The 22416-nt window shown below is 42.0% G+C and overlaps 1 long non-coding RNA gene, 1 other non-coding gene and 1 pseudogene across 2 annotated transcripts in view; 1 reads left to right on the top strand and 2 right to left on the bottom strand.

Moving 5' to 3' along the window:
• Nucleotides 1–12334, bottom strand: part of LOC134759399 (uncharacterized) — a 33403-nt gene extending 21069 nt beyond the window's left edge. The window contains exon 1 of the long non-coding RNA XR_010137962.1: nucleotides 11398–12334. This is a non-coding gene — a long non-coding RNA (uncharacterized LOC134759399). The remainder of the gene's footprint in view (nucleotides 1–11397) is intronic.
• LOC129054913 (glycine--tRNA ligase-like) lies at nucleotides 5714–10499 on the bottom strand (annotated as a pseudogene).
• On the top strand, nucleotides 6568–6678 carry LOC112129743 (U6 spliceosomal RNA). Its single transcript, XR_002912101.3, has one exon. It is a non-coding gene; the product is annotated as a U6 spliceosomal RNA (small nuclear RNA).
• Nucleotides 12335–22416: the final 10082 nt, after the last annotated feature.

The raw sequence follows: 22416 nt of genomic DNA, 5'->3' as shown, positions 1-22416 counted from the left end.
GTGATGCCTCCAGCTTTGTTCTTTTGGCTTAGGATTGACTTGGCGATGTGGGCTCTTTTTTGCTTCCATATGAACTTTAAAGTAGTTTTTTCCAATTCTGTGAAGAAAGTCATTGGTAGCTTGATGGGGATGGCATTGAATCTGTAAATTACCTTGGGCAGTATGGCCATTTTCATGATATTGACTATTCCTACCCATGAGCATGGAATGTTCTTCCGTTTGTTTGTATCCTCTTTTATTTCCTTGAGCAGTGGTTTGTAGTTCTCCTTGAAGAGGTCCTTCACTTCCCTTGTAAGTTGGATTCCTAGGTATTTTATTCTCTTTGAAGCAATTGTGAATGGGAGTTCACTCATGATTTGGCTCTCTGTTTGTCTGTTATTGGTGAATAAGAATGCTTGTGATTTTTGTACATTGATTTTGTATCCTGAGACTTTGCTGAAGTTGCTTATCAGCTTAAGGAGATTTTGGGCTGAGACGATGGGGTTTTCTAGATATACAATCATGTCATCTGCAAACAGGGACAATTTGACTTCCTCTTTTCCTAATCGAATACCCTTTATTTCCTTCTCTTGCCTAATTGCCCTGGCCAGAACTTCCAACACTATGTTGAATAGAAGTGGTGAGAGAAGCCATCCCTGTCTTGTGCCAGTTTTCAAAGGGAATGCTTCCAGTTTTTGCCCATTCAGTATGATATTGGCTGTGGGTTTGTCATAGATAGCTCTTATTATTTTGAGATACGTCCCATCAATACCTAATTTATTGAGAGTTTTTAGCATGAAATGTTGTTGAATTTTGTCAAAGGCCTTTTCTGCATCTATTGAGATAATCATGCGGTTTTTGTCTTTGGTTCTGTTTATGTGCTGGATTACATTTTTTGATTTGCATATATTGAACCAGCCTTGCATCCCAGGGATGAAGCCCACTTGATCATGGTGGATAAGCTTTTTGATGTGCTGCTGGATTCTGTTTGCCAGTATTTTATTGAGGATTTTTGCATCAATGTTCATCAAGGATATTGGTCTAAAATTCTCTTTTTTGGTTGTGTCTCTGCCAGGCTTTGGTATCAGGATGATGCTGGCCTCATAAAATGAGTTAGGGAGGATTCCCTCTTTTTCTATTGATTGGAATAGTTTCAGAAGGAATGGTACCAGTTCCTCCTTGTACCTCTGGTAGAATTCGGCTGTGAATCCATCTGGTCCTGGACTTTTTTTGGTTGGTAAGCTATTGATTATTGCCACAATTTCAGTTCCTGTTATTGGTCTATTCAGAGATTCAGCTTCTTCCTGGTTTAGTCTTGGGAGAGTGTATGTGTCGAGGAATTTATCCATTTCTTCTAGATTTTCTAGTTTATTTGTGTAGAGGTGTTTGTAGTATTCTCTGATGGTAGTTTGTACTTCTGTGGGATCGGTGGTGATATCCCCTTTATCATTTTTTATTGCATCTATTTGATTCTTCTTTTTTTCTTTATTTATCTTGCTAGCGGTCTATCAATTTTGTTGATCCTTTCAAAAAACCAGCTCCTGGATTCATTAATTTTTTGAAGGGTTTTTTGTGTCTCTATTTCCTTCAGTTCTGCTCTGATTTTAGTTATTTCTTGCCTTCTGCTAGCTTTTGAATGTGTTTGCTCTTGCTTTTCTAGTTCTTTTAATTGTGATGTTAGGGTGTCAATTTTGGATCTTTCCTGCTTTCTCTTGTGGGCATTTAGTGCTATAAATTTCCCTCTACACACTGCTTTGAATGCATCCCAGAGATTCTGGTATGTTGTGTCTTGGTTCTCATTGGTTTCAAAGAACATCTTTATTTCTGCCTTCATTTCGTTATGTACCCAGTAGTCATTCAGGAGCAGGTTGTTCAGTTTCCATGTAGTTGAGTGGTTTTGAGTGAGATTCTTAATCCTGAGTTCTAGCTTGATTGCACTGTGATCTGAGAGATAATTTGTTATAATTTCTGTACTTTTACATTTACTGAGGAAAGCTTTACTTCCAAGTATGTGGTCAATTTTGGAATAGGTGTGGTGTGGTGCTGAAAAAAATGTATATTCTGTTGATTTGGGGTGGAGAGTTCTGTAGATGTCTATTAGGTCTGCTTGGTGCAGAGCTGAGTTCAGTTCCTGTGTATCCTTGTTGACTTTCTGTCTCGTTGATCTGTCTAATGTTGACAGTGAGGTGTTAAAGTCTCTCATTATTAATGTGTGGGAGTCTAAGTCTCTTTGTAGGTCACTCAGGACTTGCTTTATGAATCTGGGTGCTCTTGTATTGGGTGCATATATATTTAGGATAGTTAGCTCTTCTTGTTGAATTAATCCCTTTACCATTATGTAATGGCCTTCTTTGTCTCTTTTGAGCTTTGTTGGTTTAAAGTCTGTTTTATCAGAGACTAGGATTGCAACCCCTGCCTTTTTTTGTTTTCCATTTGCTTGGTAGATCTTCCTCCATCCTTTTATTTTGAGCCTATGTGTGTCTCTGCACGTGAGATAGGTTTCCTGAATACAGCACACTGATGGGTCTTGAGTCTTTATCCAATTTGCCAGTCTGTGTCTTTTAATTGTAGCATTTAGTCCATTTACATTTAAAGTTAATATTGTTATGTGTGAATTTGATCCTGTCATTATGATGTTAGCTGGTTATTTTGCTCATTAGTTGATGCAGTCTCTTCCTAGTCTCAATGGTCTTTACATTTTGGCATGATGTTGCAGCGGCTGGTACCGGTTGTGCCTTTCCATGTTTAGCGCTTCCTTCGGGAGCTCTTTTAAGGCAGGCCTGGTGGTGACAAAATCTCTCAGCATTTGCTTGTCTGTAAAGTATTTTATTTCTCCTTCACTTATGAAGCTTAGTTTGGCTGGATGTGAAATTCTGGGTTGAAAATTCTTTTCTTTAAGAATGTTGAATATTGGCCCCCACTCTCTTCTGGCTTGTAGGGTTTCTGCCGAGAGATCTGCTGTTAGTCTGATGGGCTTCCCTTTGAGGGTAACCCGACCTTTCTCTCTGGCTGCCCTTAACATTTTTTCCTTCATTTCAACTTTGGTGAATCTGACAATTATGTGTCTTGGAGTTGCTCTTCTCGAGGAGTATCTCTGTGGCGTTCTCTGTATTTCCTGAATCTGAATGTTAGCCTGCCTTGCTAGATTGGGGAAGTTCTCCTGGATAATATCCTGCACAGTGTTTTCCAACTTGGTTCCATTCTCCCTGTCACTTTCAGGTACACCAATCAGGCGTAGATTTGTTTTTTTCACATAGTCCCATATTTCTTGGAGGCTTTGCTCGTTTCTTTTTATTCTTTTTCCTCTAAACTTCCCTTCTCACTTCATTTCATTCATTTCATCTTCCAGGGCTGATACCCTTTCTTCCATTTGATCGCATCGGCTCCTGAGGCTTCTATATTCTTCACGTAGTTCTCGAGCCTTGGTTTTCAGCTCCATCAGCTCCTTTAAGCACTTCTCTGTATTGGTTATTCTAGTTATACATTCTTCTAAATTTTTTTCAAAGTTTTCAACTTCTTTGCCTTTGGTTTGAATATCCTCCCGTAGCTCGGAGTAATTTGATCATCTGAAGCCTTCTTCTCTCAGCTCGTCAAAGTCATTCTTCGTCCAGCTTTGTTCCGTTGCTGTTGAGGAACTGTGTTCCTTTGGAGGAGGAGAGGCACTCTGCTTTTTAGAGTTTCCAGTTTTTCTGCTCTGTTTTTTCCCCATCTTTGTGGTTTTATCTACTTTTGGTCTTTGATGATGGTGATATACAGATGGGTTTTTGGTGTGGATGTCCTTTCTGTTTGTTAGTTTTCCTTCTAACAGACAGGACCCTCAGCTGCAGGTCTGTTGGAGTACCTGGCTGGCTGTGTGAGGTGTCAGTCTGCCCCTGCTGTGCGGTGCCTCCCAGTTAGGCTGCTTGGGGGTCAGGGTTCAGGGACCCACTTGAGGAGGCAGTCTGCCCGTTCTCAGATCTCCAGCTGCGTGCTGGGAGAACCACTGCTCTCCTCAAAGCTGTCAGACAGGGACATTTAAGTCTGCAGAGGTTACTGCTGTCTTTTTGTTTGTCTGTGCCCTGCCCCCAGAGGTGGAGCCTACAGAGGCAGGCAGACCTCTTTGAGCTGTAGTGGGCTCCACCCAGTTCGAGCTTCCCAGCTGCTTTGTTTACCTAAGCGAGCCTGGGCAATGGCGGGCATCCCTCCCCCAGTCTCTCTGCCGCCTGGCTGTTTGATCTCAGGCTGCTGTGCTAGCAATCAGTGAGACTCCGTGGGCATAGGACCCTCTGAGCCAGGTGCGGGCTATAATCTCCTAGTGCACCGTTTCCCAAGCCCGTTGGAAAAGCACAGTATTCGGGTGGGAGTGGCCCGATTCTCCAGGTGCCCTCTGTCGTCCCTGGAAAGGGAACTCCCTGACCCCTTGTGCTTCCCGAGTGTGGCAATGCCTCGCCCCTGCTTCGGCTGGCGCAAGGTGCGCTGCACCTATTGTCCTGTGCCCACTGTCTGGCACTCCCTAGTGAGATGAACCCGGTACCTCAGATGGAAATGCAGAAATCACCTGTCTTCTGCGTCGCTCACGCTGGGAGCTATAGACCGGAGCTGTTCCTATTTGGCCATCTTGGTTCCTCCCCGCCCTTTTGTTTTTAATGAGAGATACTAGGTGTTTGTATGAGCTGAAGGAAATAATCCAGTATACAAGAGTGCCATGATCCAAACATGTAAAGTGCTTGGAACTGCATTTAACAAGTAAATTGTATATTAAATATTAATATTACTCTATCAATTAGAGATTAAGTGGGCAATTGTGTTTTTAGACCCTGTTATAGATAGAACATTTTTGTCCCCCTCCAAATTCATATGTTGAAATCTTAACCCCCAAGGTTAAGATTTTTTTTTTTTCAGAATTCCTTCAATTTTAACTGTGGGGATAAAATCAGACAGCCACTGAAGATAGAATACAGTTACCAGGAGTAATCACAATGCTGTTCTCTTTTATAAAGTGAATATGATAAGCGTCATTTATTCAATTAATGCACGTCACCAAAAATTGTTCTTATTCCTTGATTGTCTCTTTTTTTACCAGTCTCTTGTTGAAGTGGCCTCATTGTCTGGGATAATACTTGAGGTTTGTTGTCTCACAGCCACAGAGATAAAGGATGCAGACACACAATGAGTGAGGTTAAGAGCGGAAATTTAATTGGGAAAAGAAAGAGAATAGCTCTTTGCTACAGAGAGGTGTCCTGAAAAAATAGGTTGCTGGTCCACAGCAAAATGCAGGGGGTTTTATAGATGAGCTGGTGGGGAGGTGATGTCTGATTTACATAGGGTGCAAAAAACTGGTTAGAAACAGGTGTGCCATTTGCCTAGGGCATGAATCTCTGGCCGCCCCCACACTAATCTTCTATTATGCAAGTGGGTTCTCTGCCTGAGCTGTGCCATGTTGCCCATTTCTTTCTTACTGTACACGTGCCAACAAAAAAGGGAAGATGGAGCTTCCATGGTGCACATGCCTAGCCCCCAGGTAGCCCTTTCCTATTGGTACAGCTGCTGGCATTCCCCTGTGCAAGCTTCCAGCTTGCTTATGTATATTTGCAGCTTGATTTTTCAGGCTGCTCTTTGTTGGAAAAGAAATGATTTTTTGGGCTTCTTTTTGTTTGAAGGGAAGCTCTGCTGAGGACTCGTTTGCCCTTGCTATCTGCCTAAATAATTTCTTTCTACCTAAATCTGCCTAAATAACTTCTTTCTACCTCCTGTATCATTGCTCTTCAAAGAGAGGATACCTGGCCTCCACATTGGCCCATATGATGCTGCCACTGGTCAGATCTCTGACTACGCTAGGCAGCTCAGAGACCTCTGCTGTTATCTGCCACATTGCATCTCAGTCTCTCAGAGTTTCAGTGTGGGGGGTCTTGTTCATTGTGTTAAAGTCAATGGTGACACTGAAAGCCACACCAATCTCATCAGTCCTGGCATAGTGTCTTCCAATTGACCCAGAGGAATCATCTACTTTGTGAGACAACCTGTGCCTGGTCAGGGCTTCTGATAATTCCTTGATAAATGGCATGAATGGTTTTGGCTCAGTGAGAGGGCATAACATTTGAATAGAGTGACTATAGCAGAGAAACTGAGGAATGTTCTCTGTTCATCTCCTTCTCTTACATGGAATATATGTTCAAATACCATATACATGATCCTGCCCAGGCTGAAGGAGGGTTCAGTTACATTCAGAGCAACTTCTTCCACATAGAGTGTTTTCTGGAATCTCATCACGTTTGGCCACATCTTTTGTTAACCGAAATGTTTTCCTTTCGGGTTCAATTGTAAATTCCCCTTTCTCATTCAATAGCATCTCAATTTCTGTAATGTAACATTCATCACAAATGGCGAGATACTCCATCACCAGTTTTGCATCCTTCTTATACGCCTTACCAACTGCTCTGTTATTGGGTATTAGGTAGACAGCTTCATATTCCTTCCTTGTGAATTGAGACTCTGCACTCAAACAAACGTCATGGTTATTTACATATTTTGGATACTAACCTATTATTTGTCATACACATTGCAAACATCTTTTTCTGGTCTCTCACTCACGTGTTAACTTTATGTTTTGTGCTCACTTTTGCAGCACATACACTAAAATTGGTACAATACAGAGAAGATTAGCATGGCCCCTGTCTGTGCAAGGATGACATGTAAATTCGTGAAGTGTTAACTTTATGTTTTATTTTGTCATTCTAACATTTTCTTTTTGTCATGTAGTCAAATATATCAAATCTTTTCTTTATTTTAATATTTTTAGGCATATTCTATTCAAAAACTTTTTCTTTATGGGTTTTGATTTTTTATGTCTTCCTCTCCCAATGTCACAAAGATATTTCCCCTAATTTAGAATCTTTTCTAAATGTTTAAAAAGTTTGCTTTTCAGATTAATGTTTTAAATTCATATGGAATTCGCTTTTTTTTGCATATGGCTTGATACAAGGATGTATCCACTTTTATTAACTTCCAAATGGTTAGCCAAGTGTCCCACACCATTGACTGACTAGTCTTTCCTTTTCCCACTGATTTGTAACACTGCCAAATCTCCATATGTGTGTAGTTTGGATATTGGTTCTTTTGTCTATTGCCATGCCAATATGACAGTGTTTTAATTATTGTGATTTAAAATAAGTCTTGATACTTAGTCAGGCAAATCCTTCGCTTTGTTTATCTTCTTCCCAATATTCATGTTTCTTCTTGTTCCCTTATTCTTCTATGTGAATTTTAGAACTAGACTGTTAAAGCTGTGAAGAAAACCTTTGGACTAACATTTATGTGATATACATGTTTTAATCCCTTCATTTTAAATCTTTCTGTGCCCTTACTTTCAGGCTTGTCTTTTGTAAACAAAATCTATTGGGATAGAAAGCAGTACAGTCTAACAGTTTGTCTTTTCAGAAGAAAGTTATGTTTATTTACATTTATTGAGGCATATTTGTGCTGCTTTAAAAAATCATTTTACTTTGTGTTTTCTATTTCTTTGCCTTCTCCCCTCCTCTTTTTTTCTTCCTCGATTTCTGCCATCTGTATGATTAATCACATTTTACTTATTTCCTTTTTTGCTTCTCTGTAGAAGTTCTACATTCTATTTCTATTCTTTTAGTAGTTGCCTTTACACTTTAACATATATACATTCCAAAGTCTAAAATAAATCAATATCTTTCATCTCTTTTTAAACAATAAAAGATTCTTAGCTTCATTCCATCTATATTTCCAAGTTTTGGTTCCTTAGTTTGAACTGTTTAATCACCTCCACCAACACTGGTCAATATTATTTTTTAAATATCAATACTTTAACTTTACTCACATATTTGCCAATTTCTTTTCTTTTCCTTACTTCTTTAATCCACCTCTTTACATCTGGGTTTTGGGTTCTTTTAGCTGAACTATATTCTTTAGAAGCAGTTTAAGTGAGGACTTAGAAACTAAGTTTCTTTTTTTTTGCCTGAAGATATATTTACTTTGCCCTCATTTTTTTTTCCATGAGAATTTACTTGAGTGTAGGAATACAGATGGGCAAATATTTTTCCTTAGCTCTTTGCAGAAATCATTCCATTGTTTTCTGGCATCTATTACAACGAATGGGGAGACTTTTTGATGTAATGATCATTCTTTTGTGAGTAATCTCTTTTCTCTAGATGATATGGATATTTTCTCTTTGCATTTCATATTTTGTTACTTCCCTATAGTATATGTAGGAGAATTTTGTTGTTCTTTTCATTGCTAGGAATGATCTTTTAATGTGAGAATTTAAGTCATTCTTAAGTTCTGAAAAAGTTATCATTCGATTTCTATTTCAATATTGCTTTTCCCCTCACTTTCTGTGTTCTACAATTTTTTTTTAGATTAGACCCATGTGGGCCTGTCTCTCTCTCCACTTCAGTTCTCTTAACTCTTTTTTTCTGTTTTTTTTTTTCTTTTCTTTCTTTCTTTCTTTCTGTTTTTTAGACAAGGTCTTGCTCCATCATCCAGGTTGGAGTGTAGTGGCACGATCACAACTCACTGCAACCTTGGTATCTCAGGCTCAAGTAATCCTCCCACCTCAGCCTCCTGAGTAGCTGGGACTATAGGCACGTGTCATTATGCCCAGCTAAGTTTTAAAATTTTGTTGTAGAGATGGGATCTTGTTACATTGCTCAGGCTGGTCTCAACCTCCTGAACTCAAGCAATCCTCCTGCCTTGGCCTCCCAAAGTGATAGGATTACAGGCATGAGCCACCATGCCAGGCCTTAACATTTGTATTTTCCATTCTGTTGCCACATACGATGCATTCCAACATCTTCATCACCTCCATTTTCTAATTCATTAATTATTTCCTCAGCTATGAATAATCTGCTTTTGGCCCAACCATTAAATATGAAGGTTTGTATGTACTTATTTCAGTGACTATGTGGTCATTATCAAGATTTCTATTTGGTTAAAAAACGTTTTTAATTCTTAAAAAATTAAAACAATTATTTAAAATATTTTAATAATTCATTGTGTTTATGTTCCTTCTCTCTTTAAATATAAAAACATTTATTTAACATTTTTACACTATTTTATTTGCCATTTTCTATTGCAAATTCCTACTATTTATTGCATCTTCTGACTTTCTTTTATGTGGCTTATTAACTCATGTGGTTCAAAATTATTTTCTGCAGTAAACTCATTCTTAGTGAAAATTGAGTCTGCATGACTTGAGATATATCTTCTTTATAGGATGATCTGAGTTTGCTTCTTCTAAGGCTCAGTGGATTTTTACCAATTCTGGATCTGTTTTTGTGATAATTTCTTGGCTTCAAGCATCCCACCAGTTGGATTGCGTCAATTTAAGGCCAACGATTTCTTATGAGTCTAAACTTTTAGCCTTGACACCTGGTGGGTAGCTCTCTTACCATGTATCCAGGCCAATAGAGGAGTATTTCAAGTCCAATTTTATGGTCTGATGGCATTTTTCATCACTAGCTTTTAGTAGGGGTTCAAGTTCAGCACCTTGTCTTGCAGGAACCTGAAGTACAGGAATGCCTCTTGTCCCTATGGTTTCTGCCTGTTTCTGATCCTTCTGGGAGTTCTTTGGCTTTGTGTTCTGTTCCCTACCCTGCCTTTGATTTCCTGCTCTATTCCTGGGACCGGAGAATTTTGTTTTATTATTGTTATTATTATTATTTTTGAGACAAGGTCTCACTCTGTTGCCCAGGCTGGAGTGCAGTGGTGTGTTCGTGGCTCACTGCAACCTTGTCCTCCCACCTCTGCCTATAAAGTAGTTGGGGCTACACGCACATACCACCATACCTGGCTAATTTTTTTTTTTTTTTTTTTTTTTTTTGGTATTTTTTGTACAGATGGGGTCTGACCATTTTGAGCAGGCTGGTCTCAAAGCCATAGGTTCAAGCCATCTGCCTGCCTCAGCCTCCCAAAGTGCTAGGATTACAGATGTGAGCCACCGCATCTGGCTCCTTTTATTATTCATGAGTTTGGTTACATATTTAATTTTTTCTTTTTGTTATATTTTCTCCAGTGTTTCTATATTTATCATATGAAAGGACAGCCTTTCCGCATTAGCTAAGCTTACCAGATTATCAGAAGTCGCTCTTTTTTTTGTTTTGTTTTTCTGGCTTTAGAAGAGATTTTTATTCCCTGACTAGTTAAGAATTCTCAAGTTCCCAGTGACACAAAAGATGACAGAAAAATAGCTTAAAACCTTTTCTGCTCTTTTCCATCCATCTATTGCACCCACCCACACATGTTTCCTGACACCCACGGTGGGTCTGACACCGCGCAGATAAATGAGACGTGGTCCCCAAGAAGGTGCCTCCAGGCTCTCCAGGACAAGGACCACAAAACTGCATCACAGAGTGATCCTGCCCTGGAGAGGGAGCTCGAGGAGGAAAAAGTATTAGTCCATCTCTCTGGCTGCAGATGTCCCCAGGGGCTTCAGCCTGGGCACCGGCAATAGGGGGCGCCCTCCTCAAATCTGGCCAGGGATACCCTATGATGTGACACTTTCCCCAAACACCCATCTTCCCACCATCTTCATAGGGCGTGACCCCTCTCTCCTCACTCGGTCCCCTCAGGAACAGACGCCATCTCTCCTTCTTGCTATCTCAGTCCTCATCCTCACCCCCCTGCTCTAAGCTCTCAGGGGCCCACAGATTAGATGGCTTCCCCGTCGGGCACTGTCTCCTCTCTGTATGTCCTGTGGCCAGCCGCAGGTGGGCGTGCACGGCAGGTGCAGAGCATGAACACAGCAGGCACACACGCTGACCCGATGCCACTCAGCACCCTGCGGGTGGCTGCTCCGGGCTGAAAGCTTCCCAGCGCACTCGTGCGGGTGGTTGCTCCTGGCTGAAAGCTTCCTGGCGCACTCGGCTGTGGCCTCTGGCTTCTAGCTCGTCTCTCCAAGAGCCACCCTGGTCCACACAGAAGGCGGCAGCAAGGCCAATCCGGGGTCTTGGGATGGGGGTGGAGGGAAGGTCGAGCAGTTTGTAGATAGGGGTGAGATATCCCTAGAGCTCAGCTTCACGACATCCTGCTGCCAACAACAGCCAAGTGCAATGTATGGACTCTGTGTGGATCCTGACTCGAACCAACCAATGCTAAAAAGAGTTTAGGATCAACATGGACTAGATATGCAAGACATTAAGGAGTTATGGTTCATTTGTGATAATGGATGTGATATTGTCATGGTGGTTATGTAAAAGAAAAAAAAGTTCTCATCAACTGAAATATCTACTGAGGTATTTACAGGTACCATGACATGATATCTGGGATCTGGCTTTAAAATGCTCTAGCAAACAAAACTAACACAAAAACCTGATGGGGACTTCGGGTTCATTATACTTTCTATTATTTTGGATATTGAAATTTCCTTTCCAACTCATATTCTTTCATTCCCACTTTTACAGCCTTCATTATTACCTAACGGTGGGCCTCACTGGAGATTTTATTGGTGTAGCACAGAACCTCCAGCTCCACGTCCGTCTCCAACACTCGCCACTCAACGATCTCTAACTGAAGAATGGTGTTGTTGACTTTGAACTTGCTGATGCCCTCGAAGGAGGCCTCCCTGCAGACGCTGCTGCTGTCCGTGTTGACGCCACGCAAAGTGAGGAGGACAGAGGGCTTCTGTGACGCCAGGACACTGGCAATCTCATCTGTTTCCTGGACGTCGTCCACTGCATACTTCTTGAAGTGCTCCTTGGAATGGATCTTTCTCATCCAGGTGGCATGGCTGGCAGGAAGCCTGGGCACAAACAGGACCTACTTTCCAGTGTCAGCGTCGATGACGCCGTAGCAGCCTGGCTCGGTGACACCAAACGCCCAGTGAAAGAAGGACTCCTGGCGGAAGAGGACTCCGCTGTAGGTGCAGTAGCACTGAGTCTCCTCCCCGCCCTGCAGGACCACCACTGAGCCGGCATGCACAGCAGGGTTCTTCCGCAGCCGCTCACACCAGCGCTGCCGGTTCAAGGCAAACAGCGCCAGCGGCACCTTCAGGGTTTCCTTCCCCAGCCAAAACGAGGGTCCAGTGGCCGCTGCCATGTTCGCCCGGCACCGGCGTCACGTGAAGTCTGAAGTCACTCTTATCCAGTTACATTTGACAGATGAGAAAATTAAAGCTCAGAAAGGGTAAGTGCATTGTCCAACATTTCCAGCCAGTCAACGATGCAGCCGGGAGTGGAATCTGGTTCTGTTAAGCTCTAGAGCCCATCTTCAAGCACTACAGCACACTGTTAAATTTGAGTGGTAAAGGTGGATGGATGGCCTGTTACACAGCTCAGAGGTAGGAATGAGTGAGTTATGCATGGGAACCAGCAGTCAGGGGCGAAGAAATGAACCAATCGGTCACAAAAGAAATGATTCATAATGTAGATCCAGAAGGGAGATATTTGTGAATAGCCAAGATCAGGCTTCAGTTTTTGTATGTATTGTGACAGATAAGAGAACATCTCTATGTGTTCTTGAGTTTAAGAGCTTACACAATGGGTGAGATTAATGGTCATAGTGCTCATTGTGAAAAACATGAAAACACATGAATTCTGCAGTTGTTGCAATGGGGAGCTTGTGAGATGTCAGATTTGGCCCTGAGTGAAAGATGTAGGAGAGGTCTTTGTTATGCAAGTCTCTGGCATTTACTGGAACTGACTTGAACAACAAAATAAAAGATCTAAAAACACTTTGGGAATAGGTATGCATCATTCTGAAAGGGTATTACTGACGATAATGAAACTTCATGATAACAGTGACTAAACTAACAAATGCAGCAGAAGGCTATGATCTCCTGAATGTTCACTAGTTGCTCAAGTGTAAACCACAGGTCCTCAACTCTACCTGTGCAGCCGTGTGCCCATTTTGTAGAGGGGAGCATCAAGATTTGAAGAGGTTAAATATTTGCTTTACATTATGCAATTAGAAGTTATGATTGGCCAGGCGTGGTGGCTCACGCCTGTAATCCTAGCACTTTGGGACACCAAGGAGGGCAGATCACGAGGTCAGGAGTTTGAGACCAGCCTGACCAACATGGTGAAACCCTGTCTCTACTAAAGATACAAAAAATTAGCCTGACATGATGGTGCGTGCCTGTAATTACAGGTACTCTGGAGGCTGAGGCAGGAGAATCGCTTGAACCCGGGAGGCAGAAGTTGCAGTGAGCCGAGATCTTGCCATTGCATTCCAGCCTGGGCGACAGGGCGAGGCTCTGTCTCAAAAAAAAAAAAAAAAAAAGGAGCTATGATTGAGACTCAGGTCTGTCTGACTCCAGCTGTTAACCACTATGTTCTAAGCTCTACTATGGTCAAGAGATATCCCTTGAGCACATTTTTCAAGGTAATATGATAAACACCATGGGGAAGAGAAATCTTAATCAGACATAGTATATGTCCTTGCCAAATTCACAGTGTACTGGGAAAGTACTAATCTCCTATAATGCATGGTAGAAAGTGATAAGAAAACAATGAATTCAGGGATGGAGAATTCACCTTTCAGAAGACTGCCTGGAGGATGTGGCAGTTGAAGTAGGCTGTGAAAAAGGGGTAAGATGGGGCTATACTGCACCAAAAGGATAAGAATAGAGAGCAAAGAGGTGAGTGTTCCAGGTGAGAGGCAGGCCAGGAACAAAAATGAAGAGGTGGCAAACGCAAGGCAGTTTTTGGAAAAGTTAAATGGCCAGTTTGATGGGACAGAAAGAGTATATGTGGAAGTAGAGAAAATGCTGAAAAAAATACAATGCAGATTTAAATAGTATGAGTAATAATTATAGCTCATATTTGCCAGGCACCTAAAATGTGCCAGGCACTGTCCTTGGGGCTTTAAATTTATTATCTCACTGAAAAATTTCTAACTAGACTGTGAGATTGATATTATCCCCACCCTCATTTTACAGATAGATCTATCTGTAAAATGAGTTATCAGTTTATCTGTAAAATGGGGTTGGGAATAACACCACTCTCGCAGTCTAGTTAAACAAGTTATTTAGAGAAGTAACTTGTCTAGGGTCTTATGAAGATACTGGTGAAACTGAAACTCAAACACAAATTTATCTAATACTAAAGTTCTTATTCATGAAACCATATGGTCACCAAGTAAACATCACTGTTGATGCCAAATAAACTCTGCTTTAGAGCCACAGTTTTGATCCACTGGTCTTATTTTTTTCTCCTCTGATTTATACATGTCTGACATATGTTGTCATTTCTCTGCAAACTTTCAGAGGACTAGGAGGGAAGAGTAGGCTCTAATTTCATCCTAGTGGGAGAAAAAAAAAAGAAATGGAAAGTGAGTTTAATTACTCTCTGCGAAAAAGCTGTCTCTTCTCCCCAAACTTAACAATATTAAGATTAGGTCTTCACATGCTGCTGTAAGAGAATGGACTCATCCATCATTAGACATATCCTGGAAGAGGGACTGAGGGGATTATTTCCTGAGGCTCTGGATAGTATATCACTTGAGGCACCTTATAAGAAGGGATACTGTGCTTGGCTTTACACAGGATTGCTGATGTAGGGTGATCATACAACCTGGTTTGCCAAAAGGGGTCTTTATTTATGTCTATTAGCCTGGCATAATTATTAATGGCACCATCTTTACTCCCAAGTTGTAAGAGTTTAGAAGATAAATTATATGGTTTCCCTACTGAAGGTCAGAGTAATGAGAGGTTAGAGCAGCTGCCAGCACCATTGCCTTGGGCGAGGTTTCTGTCTCACAGGGAGTTGTAGCCAAGAATCTGAAGGATTCTGCTTCTTCACAGTCTGGATGAATAAACAATGCTGTAGGGATGTGAGCCCTACCCATTACTGAATGACTGCGGGTGTCCTTGACTGCTATCCAGAGATAGTAACATCAAGTAGTCTTCTTGGCATTTGAGGGGATGAACTCTGGGTAGGAGAAGAGGAGGGGCTGTACTCACCCATGAAGTCAACAGTTTGGGGAACAGGGGGATATGGGCTAAGAACTTCAGTCTCGGGGGATCTCATTGAATCAGGGTCATGTAAAGGGAGACACATTGCACCTTGGTGATAGAAGGCTCCTTAGTGAGGCATGTATAAAGCCCCGCTTAATCTCAGGAAGAATGTACCTACGTTGGAACAGTTATTCATAGTTATTGAAATTTCTTAGGCCAAAAATTAAAAAGTTTATAAATGACCACCTATCTTGGGTCACTTCTTAACTTGGCATGCTTTATTATGATTGATGATTTGGAGGCTATTTTGTAATGCAATTTATTCAGAAGGTATGTATTGGGTACCTACAAGATGCTGGGCCACTGGGCTCAAGGCTAAGATTGGAAGAAATAGAAACCAAAATAAGATAATGTTGTTCTTGCTCATAAAGCTCATTCTTAGCATCCACTACGATATACCATCTAAGCAAATATTAAAAAATACCCCAAACAATACTGTATGTTGTTTTTGGAAACATTCATATATAATGAAAGTACAATAATATGCATGAGAATAATGCAACAACTTTTGGATACTGGTTAATCCTAAAGGGAGTGGGAGGGAGGGAAAGGGATGGCTCCAGGCTTTAGCTATATGAAAAGCATTTTATTTTGGAGGAGGAGGGGTAGTGGGGATGGGGAAGAGAGAGAGACATGAAGCAAAAATAGCAACATTTTAGCATCCATTATATCTTATTTAAATGTGTTAAATCTTAAAATATACCAGTGCACTTTCCTAAATGCCTGAAATATTTTATAATTAAAAATTAAAGTAAAAAAGGCCAGGTACAGTGGCTCACGCCTGTAATCCCAGCACTTTGGGAGGCTGAGGTGGGCAGATTACCAGAGGTCAGGAGTTCGAGACCAGCATGGCCAACATGGTGAAACCCCATCTCTACTAAAAATACAAAATTAGCCATGCGTGGTGGCGCATGCCTGTAATCCCAGCTACTCGGGAGGCTGAGTCAGGAGAATCGCTTGAACCCGGGAGGTGGAGGTTGCAGTGAGCCGGGATCACACCACTGCACTCCAGCCTGGGTGACAGAGTGAGATTCTGTCTAAAAAAAAAGAAAAGAAAAAGAAAAAGTAAAATTGTCTCAAAAAAAAATTAAAGTAAAATTGTACCCAATAAATGTATACAACTATAATTTGTCAATTCACAATTAAAAAAATTAAAATTTACAACAGCCTTGTAGGGAAGATAGACCCATTAAAATGGATGGCCCTTTTGTCATTAAAAAGGCTTTTCCACAAAGCTGGTGAAGAAGAGAGATGGAAGGAGGAAGAGCGGGCAGAGAAGCGGGTGAGGCTAGGGCTTCTGGGGTCATGGAGTCTATGAAAAATCTGCAAGTGTGGTTGGACCATTTCACAAAAAGAGATATCTATATGCAATTGGAAGTTGTGTGAGATTCTCTAATGTGAACCTCTTCATCTACTCACATACAAGGGCCTGGTGAGAGTTGTTTTTTAAACTGAGGGAAGTGTCAGGTTCTTATCCTTGGTGATTCTGGCACAGAAAGAAATAGCACAGCAGGCACAGAATCAATAACCTACATGGTTGGTTGGCTAAATGGAAGCAGTAGTTGAGAGTCAGAGTAGACCAAAAGGATCTACCTCTTGAGGAATTCACAGACAACTTGAGGAAGACTTTGGATTTTCACAGGGCAGGGCATAAGCGTGAGTGGAATTGAGGCGATTTTCCCTAAAGCTGAAAAGCAGGGAGATCTCAGTGGACCCTGGGTGATGTGGGACTCAGTAAACCCTTCAATGACAGTCATGAGTGAAACTCTAGGAAAAGATAGGGAAGATATTTTCATTAAAAAAAATTTGTGAATATATAGTAGGTATATATATATTTATAGGGTACATGAGATGTTTTGATAGAGGCATGCAATGTGAAAAAAACACATCATGGAGAATGGGGTATCCATCCCCTCAAGCATTTATCCTTTGAGTTACAAACAATCCAATTAACTCTTTAAGTTATTTTAAAAAGCACAATTGTTGTTATTGACTATAGTCAATCCCTTCAAGCATTTATCCTTTGAGTTACAAACAATCCAGTTACACTCTTTAAGTTATTTTAAAAGGTACAATTGTTATTATTGACTATAGTCACCCTATTGTGCTATCAAATAGTAGGTCTTATTCATTCTTTCATTTTTTTTTGTACAAGATGGGGATGATAGAAGAAAGACAGGGGTAGATAAAATGTGAGGGAGACAGAAAGAAGGAAGTAAGAATAAAGGCAAATGCATGTCATAGGAACTTGGAGAGAGGCACTTGGGGCTCCCCGAGGTCTCACTGAGGGATGCTTGAGCAAGAAGCAGCCATCCAACTGGTCCTTGCTGGCTGAGAACATCCCCAGGTCCTTATGGAGCATGTGCAACAATAGAGGACTTCACTGTCCATACCCATTAGCGTCCTGAAGGAGATGGTGTTGGAGCATGGTGGCTGGACTTATCTACATGATTTGCTTTGTCCTGCCTTTCAGACTGTGGGCCACCAGGTGTTTTTTTACAAGGAGTCCTACCTGCAGACATACCAGGTACTTTCTCCAAGTTGCTGATTTATGACCACAAAATGGGCTGAGGTTCACAGTCCCTTTAACACTATAGGCAAGAAAGTAATAACCTAGAAACACAAAGGAAGAGGAGTTATATTTTGCCATCTGCTGCAGTCACTGACCAAGCTTTAACCTTTTTTATTTTCTAGGTCTAGTGTTAGTGGGGGGCAGAGAGTAGCTTAGTTCCTAGATGGGGAAGAAGTTGGTCACAAGCAGATGGAGTAAGGGGTGAGATGATGAGGGAGGGGTAGGGAAGAGGGAGGAGGCAAGAGCCTGGAGGACTTCAAGGGAGGAGAAGCAAAACAGGTTTCTTGGAATTGAAACTGCTTCCCCACAAGAACAGCCTGATGTGATAAGGGCAAAGTAATGAGAAACAGACAGCTCACATTTCCCTGGAAGTGCAGAGCCAAACAGCAACTGGATTTTGGCTGTTCCCAGATCATTGTTTTAACCTAAGTCCCTCTCCAGGCCTCGGGTGGGAAATGGGGTGGGGGAACCTGTCTTCAAAGGCTCCCCACTGACTCCATGGCAAAGAGCTCAAACAGCAAGCTCTCCTCTCTCCACCTCCCAATCAATATTCCTCTTACCAGCATTGCAAATGGGGGTGAATAGTCCTCCCTCAGCCCACTGCGTCCTTCTTCCAAATCTCCCCTCCTGTGTCCCCGACAGCTGCTTCACTAAATCATCCAGCTCAGAAAGAGCTGTCCACACGCTTGCCACTTATTCTCTTGCTATGTGGAGGGCTTGTCTAATTTTAAGAGGCAGAAGGTAAGTGGAGTCTCCAATTTCATACAGCTCGCTGGGAGAAGGCCTCATTTGATAGCCCTTGTTCAAGGGAGTCAGTGGTGGGATTTGACGTTGGATCAAATGAATTACCCCTCCCACCCCCTCCTAACCCAATGTTTTGGCCGAGCTCCCCCTAGGCAGGATCCCCAGAGCTTTCTGCCGCTTGTAGCAAAACAGTCTGACTTCTTGCACCATCAAATGACCATGGTTTCTGAAGCCTGGCAGGAGCAGCCTGCTTCTTTGCCAGCTGGAAAGGGGAAGGGGCAGGTCTGTAACAAGAAAGTGAGACCTTGACTTCAAGCTGAGAGATCCATGGACCTGAAAAAATAGGGCCAATGTTCTCACCCAGAGTCCTCATCAGAGCCTAAGAGCAAAACTAGGGGCAATTCCAAAGCAGAGACAGCTATGCAAAGGCAAAGATGGACATCTGTCACTTCAATGAGAGCCCTGCTGAGGAGGTTAAAAGAATAAGAAGGGGCTGGGGGTGGTGACACGCATGTGTAGTCCCAGCTACTTGGGAGGCTAAGGTCAGAGGATTGCCTGAACCTGGGAGGTTGAAGCTGTGGTAATCATGATTGCACCACTGCACTTAAGCCTGAGAGACAGACTGAGACCAGGTCTCAAAAAAAAAAAAAAAGAAGAAAAAAAAAAAAAGAATAAGAAGGGGTAGTAATGTAAATTTCCCATGTTTGCTGGAGACTGATTGCTCCGCAAGGTTCCCTCACTTGATCCAAATGGCCTCTAGATTTCCTGGTCCTAGATCCAACTTGGTGGAACATGAGCTCTCTTTTTCTTTTGTCATGGAGCGAGCCTGAACAGCATATTGTTTGAGTTCAGATTGCCTGTGAGTGCTGAGGGCGCTAAGTAGTGAGCTGGGTGCTGCTGGGGACTGTGAAAAGAATTGAAGTCTTGACCTGTGGGCTAACAGGAGAAGAAGGACACATGGATTGATTTACAAATGGCTTAGTTTAGAGTTACAAAGGTGTTCAGATGACTGCAAATTAAAAGGAAAAGCATGGGGTACAAAGAAATCTATGTATCTGACACTTAAGAAACAATTATACAAGAGTCTTATCCACTAGAATTAAAACTCTATTAGGTTAGGGGTTTTGATTTGTTTGATTTCTTGCTGCATCCCCGATGTCTAGTATTCTTCCTAGGCGTACTGAACATACTAGACACTCAATAAAATTAATTTGAATGAACACATCTGTTCCAGCACCAAATCTTCTTTCATAGTAATACTTGTTAGAAATATTTTCTAAGTTTTATTTATTTATTTACTTATTATTTTTTACAGATAGGATCTCTCTCTGTCACCCAGGCTGGAGTGCAGTGGTGTTATCATAGCTCACTGCAGCCTCCAAACTCCTGGACTCAAGCAATCCTCCCTCCTCAGCTTCCTGAACAAGCTGGTGCATACCATGCTGCTGGTGCATATCACCACATCTGGCTAATTTTTCAAACATTTTTTGTAGACACGGCGTCTTGCTTTGTTGCCTAGGCTGGTCTCCAACTCTTGGCTTCAAGCAATCCTACTGGTTCAATCTCCCAAAATGCTGGGATTACAGGCGTGAGCCACCGTGCCCGGCCTTCTAAATTTCTTGTAATTTTATAGCAGGTGGAACAGACTCAGACAATCGCCATCTTAAGTCACAACTGCAATATACCTCTTGCCATGCCAGACTTCAGTGTTGCTAGATACAGCCCAGCAAAGGAATATTAATGGCAATTAATTTTGCATTCAAGAAGAGACTGTAAATCTGTTCATTCAACTAATATTAATTGAGGTCTTACTTGAGCCAGGCACTCTACCCTGCTGGAGTAAGGACTTCATTGTTTCTTCCCTAATGGAGACTCCAGTCTGGTGGAAGTGAGAGGCATCATTACTTAGTCAAATGCATAAATATATCATTACAAATCATAATATAATGATGATGGTAGCTAACATTTACTGAATGCATAACTGCATGCTAGGGATTGTGCTAAGCATTTTGCATGTGTTATTTAATATTCTTAAAATTGAAGTAGCCGAATAGCCAGGTGTGGTGGCTCGTGCCTGTAATCCCAGCACTTTGGGAGGCTGAGGTGGGCGGATCACCTGAGGTCGGGAGTTCGAGACCAGCCTGACCAGCATGGAGAAACTCTGTCTCTACTAAAAATACAAAAACACTGAACTGAACGCTTGTTGGGATGACCTGCCTGCAGAGAGGAGCTACTGTCTCTGCTAGGAGCTGAACTCTTGTCAGGACATCCTGACTACAGAGAGGAGCTGCCCACTGTGGGTCTTCTCTGAGCTGTTCTATTGCTCAATAAAGCTTCTCTTCATCTTGCTCACCTTCCACATGTTTGCATACCTCATTCTTCCTGGTTGCAGGACAAGAACTCAGGACCCACCAAATGGCGAGGCTAAAAGAGCTGTAACACAAACATGGCTGAAACAGCCCCTTGCTCACCACATTGTGGGTAAAGAGAAGGAGAGAAAAGCTGCAGCCCTTCGGGGAACCCAGACCTGGGAGCTCCCTGAGTCAGGGCTGTGACTCCCTCTTTGGGGCCCTGCAGTTCCTGGCATCTCCAAGCTTCCAGGCGCCACTGCATTCCCCGGTGCCAGCTGGGGAAGCTGCTTCCGGTGTGCCTGGTCAGCCACAGCCTCACAGAGAGCCGGTGCCCATGCTGGCACCTGGAGCTGCCTGCCCTGTGGCAGCAGCAGGCGTGTCTGACTACACAATGACTGGACCCCACGCTCCCTCACACACCCCTCGCTCACTCACACACCCCTCGCTGCTCCATGCCTGACTCTCAGTCTCTCTTGGAGACATGGGATCCAGGCTGGTAGCATGAGCTGAGGGCAGCCTGCCAGGCCAAAACAGAGGAACAAGCCCAGCAGGCCTGAGTAAAACTCTGGCAAAGGCGTCACTGGCCACAGGTTTCTAGCCAGAAAAGTGACACCCCAAAGATCTCGTAACAGTAATTTACATTTCCACCAGCAGTGCATAAGCATTCCCTTTTCACCATATCCATGCCAAGATCTCTTGTTTTTTGACTTTTTAATAATGGCCATTCTGGCTAGGATAAGGTGGTGGTATCTTGTGGCTTTAATTTGCATTTCCCTGATGAGTGGTTTTTTTTCATGTTTCTTTGTCATTTGTATGTATCTTCTTTTGAGAAGTGTCTATTCGTGCCATTTGCCCACTTTTTGATGGGATTATTATTTTCTTTTCTGGCTGATTTGTTTGAGTTCCTTGTAGAAGCTGGATATTAGACCTTTGTCAGATACATAGCTTGTAAGTATTTTCTCCCTCTCCATGAGTTGTCTGTTTACTCTTTTGATTATTTCTTTTGCTGTGCAGAAGCTTTTTAGTTTAATTAGGGTCCATTTATTTACTTTTGATTTTGTTGCATTTGCTTTTGAGGTCTTAGTCATAAATGCTTTGCCTAGGCCAATGTCCAGAAGAGAAAAGCTAGTATATTTTTGAAACAGAAAGGCGGTGAATGATGTAATGATGATTAATCCTATGGCCCATTGTGCTCAAATGTAAGAGAACCAATGCCACAATTAAAATATAAAACCCAAAATTTATTTTTCCACTCTTAACTTTAAGATTAGTAGTTTACCCAGCACTTTGGGAGCCTTAGGCGGGTGGATCACAAGGTCAGGAGATCCAGACCATCCTGGCTAACATGGTGAAACCCCATCTCTACTGAAAATACAAAAAATTAGCCGGGCGTGGCGGCGTTCGCCTGTAGTCCCAGCTACTTGGGAAGCTGAGGCAGGAGGATGGCATGAACCCGGGAGGTGGAGCTTGCAATCAGCCAAGATCATGCCACTGCACTCCAGCCTGGGCGACAGAATGAGACTCTGTCTCAAAAAAAAAAAAAAAAAAATTAGTTTAATATCAGCAAAACAATATTATCCATCACATTAAACTAATGCCTCTGAATTGAACTTTATTAGATGAGTAGAGTTTGACATATTTATTTTATAAATTGGTGTACGTTATATTGTTGTGTAAGTATAAAGAGCTTATGCTTATTTTATATTTGTAGATATTTAAGTAACCTTATGATAAAAATAAAACACTGTAAATCAACACTAGTTTTTTACGCTAGTGATTTACACTAGTGTCTGTGAAACTTTTTTCCCCTCTTT

The sequence above is a fragment of the Pongo abelii genome, chromosome 19 (genome assembly GCF_028885655.2).
Source record: "Pongo abelii isolate AG06213 chromosome 19, NHGRI_mPonAbe1-v2.0_pri, whole genome shotgun sequence".
Lineage (NCBI taxonomy): Eukaryota > Metazoa > Chordata > Mammalia > Primates > Hominidae > Pongo > Pongo abelii.
This window is presented reverse-complemented; position numbering and strand designations above follow the sequence as displayed.